General features: G+C 37.8%; 1 protein-coding gene across 1 annotated transcript in view; it reads right to left on the bottom strand.

The window, feature by feature from the left end:
* The window catches only part of LOC107603279 (cytosolic carboxypeptidase 6-like), a 409,489-nt gene that overhangs the window by 307,121 nt on the left and 86,491 nt on the right, over positions 1–15,877 (bottom strand). The window lies entirely within an intron of this gene.

Consider the following 15,877-nt stretch of genomic DNA (forward strand, 5'->3'; position numbering starts at 1 on the left):
TCATTACAAAGTAGACCATGTTCTTGTTCTTTGTGAGAAGTGGTTTTATTTAATTTTAACATAAAGGCATGTTGTGTGTCACAGCAGTTAAATCAGTGTCTATCATGATAAAACCTTAATATCAAACCTATATAATGAGTTTGGAAATTTTAGAGAAATGCTTAAAGGGGTCATATGATGCGATTTCAAGTTGTCCTTTCTCTTTGGAGTGTTACAAGCTCTTGGTGCATAAAGAAGATCTGTAAAGTTGCAAAGACTAAAGTCTCAAACCCAAAGAGATATTCTTTATAAAAGTTAAGAGTCAACCACGCCTACCTAAAACGGCTCATTCTAACACGACCCCACAAGTCTACGTCACGATGTGGGAAGATTTGCATAACGCCGCCCAAATGTTCATGCAAAGAAAGAAAGCGTAACTGTTATTCTCGATGTAGTATTGTTGTTGCCGCCGCCACCATGTCGTGAAAGCGCTTCGTGTTTCGTTGTGAAAGCGAAACTACTTTGTTTGGCCTTCCAAAAGAGGACGATATCCGCTTCGTCATGCCTGGAGCTGATCCGTGCTGGTTGCTGAGGAAATACATCAACTTCGCGCTGTGGATTGCCGGATCGGCTTTCACCGTGGACGAAGCGGAGTCCAGCCCGGGGTCGTCACATGTGGTTGCCGCAAGCCCGCCGGCCGCTCCGTTCTCAAGCCCGCCCGCCTCCGCTCACTCAAGCCCGCCCACCGCCGGCATCCGCTCACTCTAGCCCACCGTGTGTTTCGTTGTGAAAGCGAAACTACTTTGTTTGGCCTTCTAAAAGAAGACACGACTAGAAATCAGTGGTTAAGTAGTATTTACAACACTGTTCCAGAACAGTTCAACCCAAATATTCAGATGTGTCCAGCGCATTTTATGAAGGACTGTTTCCTGATCCTGGTAGAGTAGACTACAATGACGGCTGTTCTGACTCACAGACTGTGGGGATGTTTTTTTATATTTAAAGAATTTGCCACTGACGATTCAAACGCGAGTTTTGAGCAGCGTAGAGTAGCACTTGTTGTTTGTCATTTCTCTGATCACAAATGAGGACATGGTTTTATGTTTATGCGGCGCGATGCAACGCAACGCGTAAAAAGACAGTATAAGTCATTATAATCAGTAATTATGTCCCCACTGGATGCAACAAATGCCTCGTTTATAATGGGTTTTAATGTTTTTGTCTCGTCGCTCTGGCCGGACAGGGCATCGCAATATGGTAAGGGGCGTAACATTTCTGTCACACGCTTGAGGAATTCGGCCAATCACAACGCACTGGATAGCTGGCCAATCAGAGCACACCTCGCTTTTCAGACCGATGAGCTTTGTAAAAATCGATGCGTTTCAGAAAGGCGGGGCATAGAGGAGAAACAATAATGTACAGTATGTGGAAAATAATGTTTTTTGAACCTTAAACCGCATAAACACATTTCATTACACCAAATACACAAAATAATGTTCTTTTTAGCAACATCATATGACCCCTTTAATAAATGCATTACACTGTAACTAAACCCATTATATTTTAGCCGACTAAATTTACTGTAGATTTAGTCGACTAAAATCTTATGATATTTAGTAGACTAAAACTAGACTAAAACCAAAAACAATTCAGATGACTAAAATATGACTAAAACTAAATCAAAATTTGCTGTCAAAATTAATACTGCTACACAGCAACTATGCAATACTGTGCCACTCAGGAAAAAAGGTATAAAAATGTTTCTTGCACCAAAGGCAAAGGCAAAACGATTATTTTAACCCAAGTTGTGAGCCTGCATTTGATGAGACAGACTGGGTAGAGTGAAACAAAGACAATAAATTGACAACATGACTTTGTATTGTATTGTCTTCACTGGCTGCATGCAAAAACAGCGCCACCAGTGTACTCCAATTCATGTACAAATGACTGTTATGAGCCAGTTTGCAAAACAATGAAGCACATGAATCAGAGCCAATAGACTTGTGGGCAGAAATCAGAAATCTGACAGTCCGAGTCCCAGCAAAAAATATATAATATATATATATATATATTTGGTCAAAGAAAAAACTAAGTGTATGTGTATGTGTGTGTGTGTGTGTGTGTGTGCTTTTATAAATGATTAACTGATTGTGTTGAGCAGAATTATTATATCTTTAGAAGAATGTTGTTAACTAGTTTAATGACTTTAAGGTACTTTAAGAAATGTGTCAGTGTTTGTTTTTACACAATTTACAGAAGAAAGTGAGTCATACAATTTTGGAACAACACGAGGGTGAGTACATGATCAGAGAATTAGTTTTTTGGGTAATACTTTCTACTATGTCAGCTTAATATGCGGAAACAACTATAAGCATAATAGGGCACAGAGTGTGAACAAAATTCTGTAGAAAAACACTTATAATGTAGATAGCTGTGTAATTCTACCTTTCAAGTTTTATAAGTCAAAGGGTCAACCTTAAGCATCTGCATACTGAACGAATGAGTACTTTCTCATCTGTTCCAGTAAGAAGAGGAGCATGCGTGGTGCAGATGGAGTGATAGAGACATTGATCTAATCGAGTCTGACTCCCCACCACCACCCACCGTCACTGTCCATCTGTACAACAGCCCAGCCATGAGCTCACACACTCTCTCCCTCTTTAAAAATCTCCTATCCAGTCACTCCTGTCTGTGCCACAACATCTGGACAAGTTTCAGGCAGACCAAACCTTATGCCAACCTGCCTAATAGCCTATGGAGTCAATTATAAAAGAGAAAATGTTGCAGCCTAATTGTTGATGGCACCATCTGGATAATAGCACTTTTCAGGGAGAGACTCCTTACCTGGTCATCAGGGATTTTCCATTCCAATGGCCTCCAAAAGCAATGGAGGAGAACCAAAAGAGAAACTGTATTTCATACGTAATGAAGTTCCCTTTTAACAGTGCTCGTTGTGCACGATATAGTGCATTTTTGTGTGTGTGCATGCACATGTGTGTGTTCTTCGGCAGCAACAATGTGTTTCTCAATCTTCATTTCGATGTGAAAGCAACTGGGGGCAGTCAACAAATTAAATGCCGCATTCTGTCTAATGGCTTATAAAAAATGTTCTCCAGAGCAGTGTCTTTTCAAATATCATTTTCTCTCTTTCCCTTTTTGTCATAAGATGAGGTTCAAATGTGCCAGAGGGAAAATGCCTGTGTCATAACTATTAATTATAGCAGCACCTTCACAAAACAATGTAAGCTTTAAGGTGGATTTAGAATTTTTTTTTTTTAACAACGAAGAACCACAGTTATGATAATATCATGATATATTGACAGTGGCCCCAAAAAAGTATTGACACTTAAGTCACTTGAACTTATTTTCAAGAAATATAGTACAAGCACACTTTTCAATGAAATTTTTGACTAAATTAAGTTTAAGTTTCAAAATATTAAACAATCAATAAATTGTTTAAAACTAGGATGTAAAATCTTGAAAAATTGAAGTTAGTGCTAAGAAAAGCTGTAGCATTATTTGTGTGTAGATGTCACTTGGTTTAATATTTTATATTAAATTTATATTAAATATTTTATATTAAATTAAATTTATATTTCAGACAACTAAGTGTGACTAAAGGTGACAAAAAGTGTCCATATACTTTTTGGGGTACTATATATCATGTTATTGAATAATTACTGTATTCACCTTGACAAAATGTTTTTTGACAAAAAACATTACAGTCTGTTCCTTAAATTGGCACCTCTTTTCAAAAAACCAGTCTCTTCTTGTGAAAGCACATCACAGGTTCTCATGAAAGGGAGAAGGCATGGAATCCTGCATGAAAGGAAGCAGTGGACTTCCCTGGAAGCACACGTCACAACTGCTTGACCAGGATACTGGGATGTCAGGCCCTTCACTCACTGACGACCCAATAAAGGACAGCACCACTAAAGTCTTACACACATTTGAAGTTTTTTGTACGTTCTGTTCTCTGGATATTTGGCACCAAAGTTGTTTTCAAAATGATGCTCATTTTATTTAAAATAAATGCCTCTCCAAGGCCTGATGCCAAACCAACTGTGTCAGCCTTCACTAACCCCAACAAATTATATACCATGACAGTCAACTCTAAGTTATTAAATTATTAATTCTTATTACTCTAAGAATACAATACAGTAGTATCACCAAAACAATGACTTGGCACTTCTATTTAAATGTACAGAGGATGCTAAGCTCACTTCACCTCTCTATCTTCCTGCTGCATGGAACAAAAACGTAATTTTCTCAGTACAGGTCATGCTTAAACAAATGTGATTGGACAAACACTTTGTGTTTGTATGTTTGTATGTGTGTATGATTTGAACTATCTATCTAGACCAGTCAAAAACATCAGAGTGTGAAAGAGATGATGGCAGGAGAGAGAGAGACAATATTACATAGAAACAAACAGGCATAGGATCCGGAAAGGAGGAAATGGCAGGACAGGAGGAAAGGAGAGGAAGAGGAGGAGGAGGAGGGGGTAGACTGAAAAACACATTTACTTAGCGTTTGGCACATGGCTTACAAATTCAGCACAGCATGAAGGACAATTTGGAGCTGAGAAAGGCAACACTCCATATGAAGGACACTGGCATGAGAAAGAAAGGAAATGTTAGTGTGTGTTTGTGTGTGTGTGTGTGTGTGTGTGTGTGTGTGTGTGTGTGTGTGTGTGTGTGTGTGTGTGTGTGTGTGTGTGCTAGAGAAACCTAATGAGATAATTCCATCTCTATCTACAGTTCTCAAACTTAAAACATGACCCTAGATTCTCTCGGTTAACAGCGACAATCTGTACAGTTACTGTTGTGACCAGTTCATAAACACACCACCACATATGTAAGAGTTTTCCAGTTGTGTTTGAGCGGAATTCCCCCTCTGCCAAACAAGCCGTCCCATTATAGTAGATCAAACACAAGCTAAAACCTATTCCCACTGCAGTAGCAGAGCCGGCATGAAACACACACTAGCACACCAGCTCTAATTGAAACAGTAGCATTGGCAGTGAGCTGTCAGCCATGAGCTGAAACAAATGTGTGTTTGATTTGTTATGGTTTGTAAAGGAAGGGGTTAAAGAGAAAAAGTAGGTGCACTAACAGCCGGCTGACAAATGGCGAGTGAGCTATATGAACCATGAAATGAACAATCAGGCAATAGAAGGCAGCAGGCCTTTCAGCACCATGGTCAGCAACAAAGTGCCTGCAACAGCTCGCTGCCTGAGCGATGGTATTCATGAGGACAGAGAGAGTAAAAGAGAGAGAGAGAGAGAATGGGGAGTGATAAAGAGAGGATCCTTCTGCAGAGAGATTACAGGCTGTTTGGATTTCAAAACTATGATTGGAAGAATGTATCCCATCACAAAAGTAATCAGAAAGAGTAAACGTCCCCATCCTGACAGGCCAATGGGCCACCTCCAGTGTCTCCTGATGTTTCTCACATCCTCATGCCTGATATTTTAGTGATTATATAGTCTGATATAGTCAAATTCATATTTTAGTTTTATATATGTTGTCTACAACTACAGAATTATTGTAATTTCAAATTATGTGCAGATCAATGGTGGAGCAAAGTCACATTTACCAGTGAAAAATCATACTTGAAGTTGGGTGGGGCATGTAAACAAAAAATGTGGTAACACTTTACTTGAAGGGGTGTGCATAAGACTGACATGACACCTTCATAATCATGACATGACACATGTCATGAATATGAAGGAGGTTGTATGCATGTTTACGACAACTGTCATTAAGTGTCATTCGCTCAGTTATGTCATTTTTAATGCAAATATGACATTATTTGACCTAACCCTAACCTAACCCTACCCCTATCCTTACCCCTAACCATAGCCCATAACAAAGACATCTCAAACAATGTCATCTTTGCATTAAAAATTACATAACTGAGTGAATGACACTTAATGACAGTTGTCATAAACATGCATAAAAACCCTTCATATTCATGACATATGTCATGTCATGATTATGAAGGTGTCATGTCAGTCTTATGCACACCCCTTCAAGTAAAGTGTAACCAAAAATGTTGTAAAGATGTTAAAGTTATTTCACATTTTTCAGAATCCATTTAACTGATAACCATTTAACAGCTTTGTCTCTTAAAAACAGTTAAAACTCCAACAAAATGTAATGTGTGTCGATTAAATTTTGTCTTCTGCAAATTATCATGAAAAAGCATTAGAGGTTAGTAAGTGATCATACATACATGCTTTTAAAGTGCTTTTATGAACATGATTTAGAGCTTCGGTCCAGTAGAAGGTCCTTAACAATACAAAAGCCATTTAAAGTGTAAAGAAAGAAGCTGCCTTCACCTATATTTTGAGTCTTAAACACAAAGGCTCAGGTTAATACAAGTTATATCACCTATGTATGACAGCTATATGTTCAAACACACACACACACAAATAAACATACGCCTACACATACACGCTCCTTCACATTCTCACAATCTGCGCGTGTGAGAGAACTTACAGCTATTTCCTTATAACGAGGTGACCTGTAGTCACTAAGCCAAGAAATTCACTTAGGTGTGCTGTCTGTGGCAGAGTTTGAATTGACGGCAATAAGTTATGATGGTTTGACTACTTCCATTATGTCCTAAAACTTAGCTCTGCATTACATCCTCTTGAGACAGAAAACTTGCATTTTTCCTATCTGTGCAAACAGTATTGCTAGATGACTGTCTTTCAATTTAAATTCAAATTTGGTTACATAAACTGTATTCTCTTTTTATTATGTGAAGACAATATCAGCCTGCATCTGAAATGATTTCCTACACTTGTCTGTATGCATTCAATGTAATAAGTCTCTTGAAAATGAACATATAAATAAATAAATATATAAACAAACAAACAAGCAAAAATAGGTAACTCACATTCCTAAGAATGAGTACAGCCTAATATGGGTTATCGTGTACCCCGTCGCTCAATACCCAGACCCGAAATGGAGGCCAAACAGTGCCAGAGCTCATTTCGTTGCTATTTTTCATTTGTGATTCGCCTACTTTATATCTAATGGATCAGGAAAACAGCAATAATGCTAACCCCCTCTCCAAGTGCCAACATAAAACTTAAACATTGTTTTCTCTAATATACTCGACGCTATTTCATTTTTTTTTAAGATTTAAACTTACTCTATGGTGAGGTTGTCAAAATTGCAAGAAACATCGATAAGAATGTGTTTATAAATTTCAAACAAGATCAGTAAATTTGCATCATATTCCATTGTTTTCCTGCAAAAGTGTTTATGAAATTAACAAAATATTCGGTAACACTTTAGTATAGGGACCAATTCTCACTATTAACTAGTTGCTTATTAGCATGCCTATTATCAACATATTGGCTGTTTATAACTATTTATAAAGCACATATTCTGCATGACCATATTCTACATCCCTAATCCTACCCAATACCTAAACTTAACAACTACCTTACTAACTATTAATAAGCAGCAAATTAGGAGTTTATTGAGGCAAAAGTCGTAGTTAATGGTTTGTTAATAGTGAGAATTGGACCTTAAAATAAAGTGTGACCAAATATTCATACACACTTTTATTTACTAGCTAGCTATCATTTCCAGCTGTTACTGCGAATTAAAAACCTAATTTTTAGATGTCGTTTTGTCAAGAATATACATGAATATATTGTTTCTAGAACATTTAAAAACAGGGATAAAGGTTTTTCTTTTTTGTAAACATCTGAACTATTGTCCTGGGCTGACAGAAAAGTCAGCTAAAATGTTTAAATCTTTTTAAAACATTATGAAAAGAAAGAGCGTGGTTCTAAAACTTCACCCAGAAACGACAAAGTGGTGTCATTGTAATGGGGTGTAATTAAAAACGGCATCTCATCAAACTGCAGAGTAGATGAAGATTCTTTGTCTTCCTCCCGATGAATGTGAGAATACAGAGAGTATGAAATCATTCTTAATTACACATTTGTCACAAGAGCAGCATTCAGTCTCCTCTCTGTGTGTTTTAATGGCACTTGCTCACTGATTAATTCCGCAAAAGCCTCGTCCTGATGCCTCATTACATTAGAAAACTTTCCCTGCATCTTTCATGTGCACATCCATTTTTTTCCCTGCCTCTCCCTTTCCTGCACTCCTCATTTGTCTCTCCCAAACTCAAAATGTTTATTTAATGGTTTCAAACACTAGCGATCTCTAGGGACCAACAGTTTGACAACACAGAAATCCCACGTTAACATGGGATAACGAATCAGGCAGAGTTATGCCACAGGATTTCAATTACTTATATTTACAACCCGTTTCATATCATACATGGGTGTTTTCTTGTTAAAGCGAACATTAAAATTAATCTGGTAACTGCTGGTAAACTACTCGGTAGTCTGTAAAAAACCTGCAACACAATGGATGTCATTTGCTGGTTTAATTAAGGTAATGTTAATCTTTTATTAAATCAGGGGATGTACTCTCAATTACTGTGAGGGATACATTAATAACTCATTGATATTTAAATGCAAACCTTTTTTGTAAGAGATTCTGCAGATTACCAAAATCCATTGTTCCTGATACCACATTAAATTAGATTTAGTTTAAAGTCAACTGCAAAAAGCACAGCCCAAGATTAAGGTTGATATGGAGGATGAAAGATATAGCCCTACCAGATACCTGCTATCTCGTATCACAACATGAAATATAAACAACAGACGGGAACGTTCACAGAACACTATGACTTTCTATGTCTCTCTCGGTCCACCCCGGATTGTTCTGGCATTTCAGAATATCCGAATGCATGTTTACTGATATCTGGGTTTTAATTTGGGGCCGGGAAGTGTTATAGGCTGTTAATCAGGGTCCTTCAGGTATGTCCTAACCGTGTTACATCTGGCCGATGAGCTGCCTGGAGCTGCAGCTAGCGCCGCTGATCAAATTCCCCGCTAGTCTCCTGATGAAAACATAATTTGTTTTGCATCCCAGCACTGAAAAACAGGGCTGGCTGTGACTCTCATTGTGGGCTCAGCATACTGCAATTTACACTGAATGAAAATGACAGCCACTGAACAGCGGCATAAGCAATTATGGAAGGCATGGGCTGGGCAAACGTGTGTGCATTTGAACCACGATAATATAATCTGCACAACCAAAGGCGCTGCATATGTTTCAGCTATTAATGACATATGAATTCAACCTGCTTTCGACGTAAATGTGGCATTTAAGCACTTCCTGGGTGAGATTATTATCCAGTCTCTTTATTATCATAAAAACTGCTGGAACATAGCCTACATTAAAACGACCCCATTTCATACAAGCTGTGAATGATTCAGTGACATTACCATGATTTGGATGACAAATTTAAGAGGATGTTTGGGTTTATTTCCTCTCTGGAGAGACTGGACCTTCTACATCTAGAAGACAAACACCAGATGTTTACTCTATGCAAACAGTCTTTGGTATGCCTGTGAGTATATGTACCTCTGAGACCATAACCAATAGTATGAGAGTGAATACAATATTTATCTCAAAGCAGAGTTTTATTTTACTACTCAATAACTGTCAGGACATGGAGAATTAAATTCAGGTTTCTGCAGGTTCCTTCACAGATTAAAGGGTTGGTTTCCTAGAAAAAAACTAAATCTTGTATCAGACAAAAACTATTCAATAGAAAATCACCACTGACAGTGTAATTTAGCCCAGGACTAGACATATTCTCTATCTGAGAAAGCGTCAGTGAGGGAACTGCTGTGAACGAAAACTACATTTCTTTGTCACCTCTACTTTAACAGAACTTTAGGTCAGAATCTTAAAGAACAGTGGCATATCGATCATCTTAAGATCAACTATCATTTTCTTTCCTGCAGTACTAAATATGCTTGTTTCAAAATAATAACTAAAAAAAATCCTTTTTCCTTTCAAATGAAAAAACAAATAGCTAAATCTCAGACTAAATGCTATAGTTGCTGACAAACGTCTGCTTATCTGACAGCTTTCCCAAATCGTGTGCTTTAAGGGATCAATATTCAGTACACCGAGCTAAGCCTTGATTGTTGTTGGTCCATGTGGGATGCGAGTCCCCACACATGCCGTGACACAGATCTTTATGTGTGTTATGTGTTCCTGTCTGTTGTTCAGATAGTGTGCATTTGAATCAGCGTGCCTGCATGCGTGCACTCGGTCATTCGCAACGGTCATTCGGTTTCGCAGATAAAGCAGCATTATGAAATATTCATGGAGTTTGAGGTGGGGCATGACGCAGGAGGCCTTAAAAAGCTGCTGGTGGTGGTGAGAGCCGTATCTCTCCTGGGGCACATGGCCAGCACAGAGTTCTGTGGCAAGTACACTGCGGGTAAGAAGTGCTTTGTTTCACTTTTACCCTGCCTCATTCGCTCTAACTGCAGTCATGGCAGACAGAATGCACACTGCCAGGCCCATTTCCTGATTTATGAATCTGTGGTAGTCAGAGTTCTGTGGACATGGACCACCATAATCAAAAGCAGCCATCCCACATTTCTATGGGTATGTTACAATCACCCATTAGTGTCCTGTAAAGTGGACATTAGGGTTGTGCCGATAGACGATAGTATCGTGTATCGACGATAGTCAGAGATATTGACGATAGCAGATGTCTTTGTCAATATTCAAGACAATATTAGGCTCATTCTCCTATTATTGTATTAAATTATTATTATTATTATTAGGCAGCTTATTATTATTTGGTTATTATCATCAAATCGCCCCGCTATTTCACCACAGCACCAGAGCGCTGTTTAAAACACCAAATAGTTATGAAATAACCTATGACAAATACAGAGAGGCTCTGTCTTGCCCCAGCCCCTCATATGCACAATAATATCATGTATCAGCGATCTCACAGGTTGGCGATATGACGATATGAAAAATTACCATATCACCCAACACTAGTGGACATCATAAGACAGCAGTCATCATCTTACTGTAAGGAACACTTGAAATCAGTCTGAAGGACAATGCAAACGCACAGGATACAAGTATACATTGATATTACTTCACAGTTGAGAGGGAAATGATATTCGACATTGTAATATTTATCACTAAATGTGGAGGTTTCGAGTGCAAAAAAATTATAAATAGAAACAATTATATTTCACAAACGTAAAATTATATTATATACATAAAAAATTAATATCTATAAATATAAATAGATATATAGATGTGATAATACATCTGTATAAATATGCATTAATAAAATTATGCATTTGCCAATAAAAAATTATATGGCAAAAAATAAATAATATTCTAATAAAAAAGAAAATATTACTGATTGTATTATTGTGTTGACTGTATTATATTTTAACATGCCATACACTACAACTGAAAATATCGCTCTTTCTTGTTTTCTACATTTTAGACTAATAACAAAGGCATTAAAAAAATTATAAAATAAAACTTAAGCAAAATTAAATCAAAGAAAATTATAAAATCAATCCTTAAACTACATTTTAGCTTCTTAAAGGGGTCATATGATGCTGCTAAAAAGAACATTATTTGGTGTATTTGGTGTAATGAAATGTGTTTATGCGGTTTAAAGTAAAAAAAAAAAATTCCACATACTGTACATTATTGTTTCTCCTCTATGCCCCGCCTTTTTGAAACGCGTCGATTTTTACAAAGCTCATCAGTCTGAAAAAGCTGTCTTAATGGGAAAGACTTTCACTATATGCAAACAGTAATAATTTGCATATGTATTTTGCAATCAGTCCACATGCTGACTCATCTTCTAACAATGGTGAAGTGTAAAATTAGAGTTTCATCCATCTATGTGTGAATTTTCAACCACTGCAATGTTAGAATGGATGACAAATATAGATATAAAACAATTTTCAATTTTGAAGGAAAAAATTTTTTTGGCTTTTAAATGTTTCAGAGTCACTTCAGTTATTTATCTAGTCAGAAGCCGTGCTCGTGTATGCAATATACAGGTAGGCTAACTTGTCCAGGGACAAATCTGCCTATTAATCCATGCCAGAAAAACACCCAATGAAACCAAGCTGCTAAATTCAGCTTCGAACCAAAATAACATCTAACCTATTTATCTGGCAAATTACTCATAGCATCAATGAATTAATACCTTGCCTGGCAAAAAGTAAGATAAGTGGAGAACACGGCACCTCTCTTCGCCAAGTCACCAGCCGGCCCCCTTTTCATGACACCACGCACTGAAAACAACCATATTGGCTTTACTTAACCACATTAGCCATGAACACAGATTGACAGCACCTCTCTGCGCTGCATCCACATCAAATAATCCAGAGCAAATGGCATTCAATACAGCCTCATAACTACAGAATTGGAGATTCAAAAACAATTTTAGAGCAATAAGCGGAAGCAACTGAATAGGATGAAAATGCAAATGCGGACAGCTCTGGCACATGTCTTGTTGTAGGCCTGGTCTGCCTTTCATAATATCCACATTCAATGCATTATGAGTGTCATACAAAGGCAGAGTATGTTTGCATTTTGCAATTTGTGCCTTTTCATAACCACCAATAAATGTGGAGCTGTTTAGAGACGTCTAATGGATGGCGATGGCAGTGGCCGTGAGCGACAGCAGCACTTGTAAAGATCCTGCTCGTTTGGATGCTGGGGTCTGCACACACCACTAATTCTGACACATAATTTCTATGAGCTCATTTAGTGAGATATAACATTTATCTACTGCAAATACAATCAGGGTATCTTAGAATAGACAGAGAAAAGGTTTATGCATTACAGATTATGAGGTCACTAAAGGTGCACTTTGTATGTAAAAATGAGCGAGTAAATGACACATCAGTAGCTGTCAACAGGTTTTGCTTCCGTATCAAGACAAACCAGCATTACAATTGCTCAAGTAAACAAACATGTAATATAAAACGCAAACACTGAAATTTCATACCATGTTTATTAATTTTTAAATGTTAGTTTAATAATATCACAATGAGGAAATCTAAAAAATAAAACAGGCCTATATAGGTAAATTATAACTTTAGATATGACAGACAGACAGATAGATGAGTATCTAAACATTTCAGGAAAGTAAAGCAATGCCCTTTAGTTAAAGTCTAACAACTTTAGGAGGCTCCGGTGAAGTGAACATTTGCTTTGTCTGCAGGGTTTCTTATTGGTAGATAGAGAATAGAGGGCTAAAGCCAGAAAACAGCAGCTGCACACCTTTCTATATAAGCCATATCTGCAGCTCCCCATTGTAAATAAACACAGATATAACATCAAGAGAACAATTTAGGCAGTAATTAACGGCAAAGAACAAACAGTGTGGTTAGACGGGGGCACGGAGCTGATTGAATTAAGTGCACAAACAGAAACAAAAGCTGCAACAAAGCATCAGCGCGCCGCTGCTCACCAGCTCCTCTTTGTTTAATAAACTGCAGACTCCCTGAATGCTAGTCAGCATAATGAATCTGACTTGGGCAGAGGGGTTCTGAAGTGCCCCAAAGAGTCTACAGTCTCAGCTTTTGCATTCAGCACATTGGGGCCACAATGGGTTACAACTCAGATAGAGATCAGGAGCTACAAAGCAAGAGGGAGATAGAGAGCCAGCCTGTACAGAACCCTCCTGTTTAAAAACAATGGTATAATTACAACATTTATAACCCCAGAATTTTGGAATTGAATTTAGTCCTGACTTAAGGAGTATGCTGGCATGAAAAGACTATTTGATTAGACCAGCAGTTGTTTCATTTTCGGCGCAGCAGATTGCTTAGCATCTCGATCCGGCTGCGCAATCTGTATTCATTATGGCCTGTAAAAGGATGATCCTCGGCCCGCCACTGCGCGCGTTCGTGCAGATGCACGGCGCTCGGCATGGCCCCTGCCATTCCCTTACAACACATCCCGCTAGCAGCGCCAAGCACAGCAGCACCCAAGCCGCCAAATTCAGCCTTTTAGCCACTCAAAAAGGCCCCGTGGGCTCCCCCCTTTCCCAGCAGCGGCCTTTATCAAAAAGCCCTGAAGTTGAGGCGTGAGATGTTTGGCTCTTTTAATGTATATAAATGGGCCACCTGCCTAGCTGGTTGGTGTTTTGGGGAGGAGGACGAGGGATGCTGTAGATGTAATCTGAAGCTTTCATGTTGGCAGGGGGTCCGTGCATGGCACGGTCTCTGTCTTTCCTGCAGAGGGAGTGTATTGGGCTCCATATGGAGCTCAGATGCACCCACCATCCGGATGATCGCTGCGGTGCCGAGGTGCTGCTGGAGCCGCTTTGTGCAGCGTGCTTATATATCTGTGAAATGAGCTTCCTGTGCAGATCCCCTGGCAGCCTGGCCAAATCACAGTACATTAGCTGCATTAGCCGCTTGTATAGCAAGACTGTAAATAGACACGCCATATTGGGAGGAAACACTCTGCTTGTGTGACCACATTAGCAATGGCTTGGAATGATCGCAAAACAAAGCTGGGGTTTAATCAGAATGTTTTCCTGAATGAGCAAAAAATATAACTGCTGTTCTACTTTCTGCTGTTATTAATCAAAATATTATATTAATAAAATGGCTCTCAATTGATTACAAATTGTAACTGAGACAAACAAATTGCAATTAAATGGCATACATCAATATTTGGCGAGAAAAGCCACAAATGAAGATAGCATACTTATGTAACATATTGTGGCAGACAAAAGAACTGAATAGACATATAAAAAAAATTTAATATTGCTTGTCTTGATTCTATATAATGATACAATATAAATACATCGCTTTCTTACAGTCCACAGCAATCTATCTTGCAACTGGTCCAAGCTAGGCCCAAGTGGGGGTTCACTTTCAACATTCTTGTGATCTGTTCCATTCTGTTGTGCTCTATCCAGCATTTATAGCAGCTGGGGCTGCATTGGTAGTACTTTAAGCTTGAATTGCAGCAATGGTAGAATAATTATTAAAATTATGGCATTTACATATGGGTCAGGGGGCAAGCTTAATTGTGCTAATTTTTAACAAGTTATATTTAACAATTAATCCCACTAAATCAACATGTTAAATTGACAACCCAAATTAATAACATAAAAATAAAAACAAACAACATCTGTAAAATAAGAGCTGATGAACCAAGGAAGGCTGTTTATTTCTAATATGACAGATGACATTTTAAGAATGTTTGTGAAGACTCCAGCAGGAGAACTTGTATAAAAATACAGAAGGTCTATTTCTTGCTGGTTGGGCTACTTTATCTAAATTACAGGTGTAATCCTCAACCCCACACCCCCAGGAGAAACCTCAAAAACGGTGGGCAGAGAGATGACAGGGAAATGACTTAAAAGCATTTGCACACACAGACTGGAAGAAAATTCCAGCCAATACACAGAAAGTCTCTAGAGGAAAGTGAACCAAACAAATGTGAGTTGAAATAATGTTTTTTTGGTTTGTTGTTGTTGATGAGGTGTTAAGGAAAGCATGCAACACATTTAACTTAATGTAATGTCTTTCAAAGTGAGTGGGTTTTATCGTTTAGAAGATGCAAACATGACCTCTCTGAAATCTACTTTAGAATGTATTATTTACTATTTTTCTTTCTTTGTATCTGCCTTGTAATGCTTCTGTATATCCAGTTGGCTGATCCAATCAAATAATGTTCAATGAAAATGGCTGAATGTTTCAGCAATTAAAAATTATATTATATTTTAGTTGCATCCAACATGTCACATGAAGTAAATGTAAAAAATAAGAAAAATATATATACTATTAATACTGTACACATATAGTTTTTTTATAATCACTATATTAAAAAAATAGTTTTATATATATATACTTTTTGAAAGTGTTTAAAAATCTTAATACTTTTTTTTTTATTTACTTCTCTCTCTCTCTCTCTCTCTCTCTCTCTCTCTCTCTCTCTCTCTCTCTATCTATATATATATATATATATATGTACGACTG

This window comes from Sinocyclocheilus grahami, unplaced genomic scaffold, assembly GCF_001515645.1.
Source record: "Sinocyclocheilus grahami isolate Dianchi unplaced genomic scaffold, SAMN03320097.WGS_v1.1 scaffold16.1, whole genome shotgun sequence".
Classification (NCBI taxonomy): domain Eukaryota; kingdom Metazoa; phylum Chordata; class Actinopteri; order Cypriniformes; family Cyprinidae; genus Sinocyclocheilus; species Sinocyclocheilus grahami.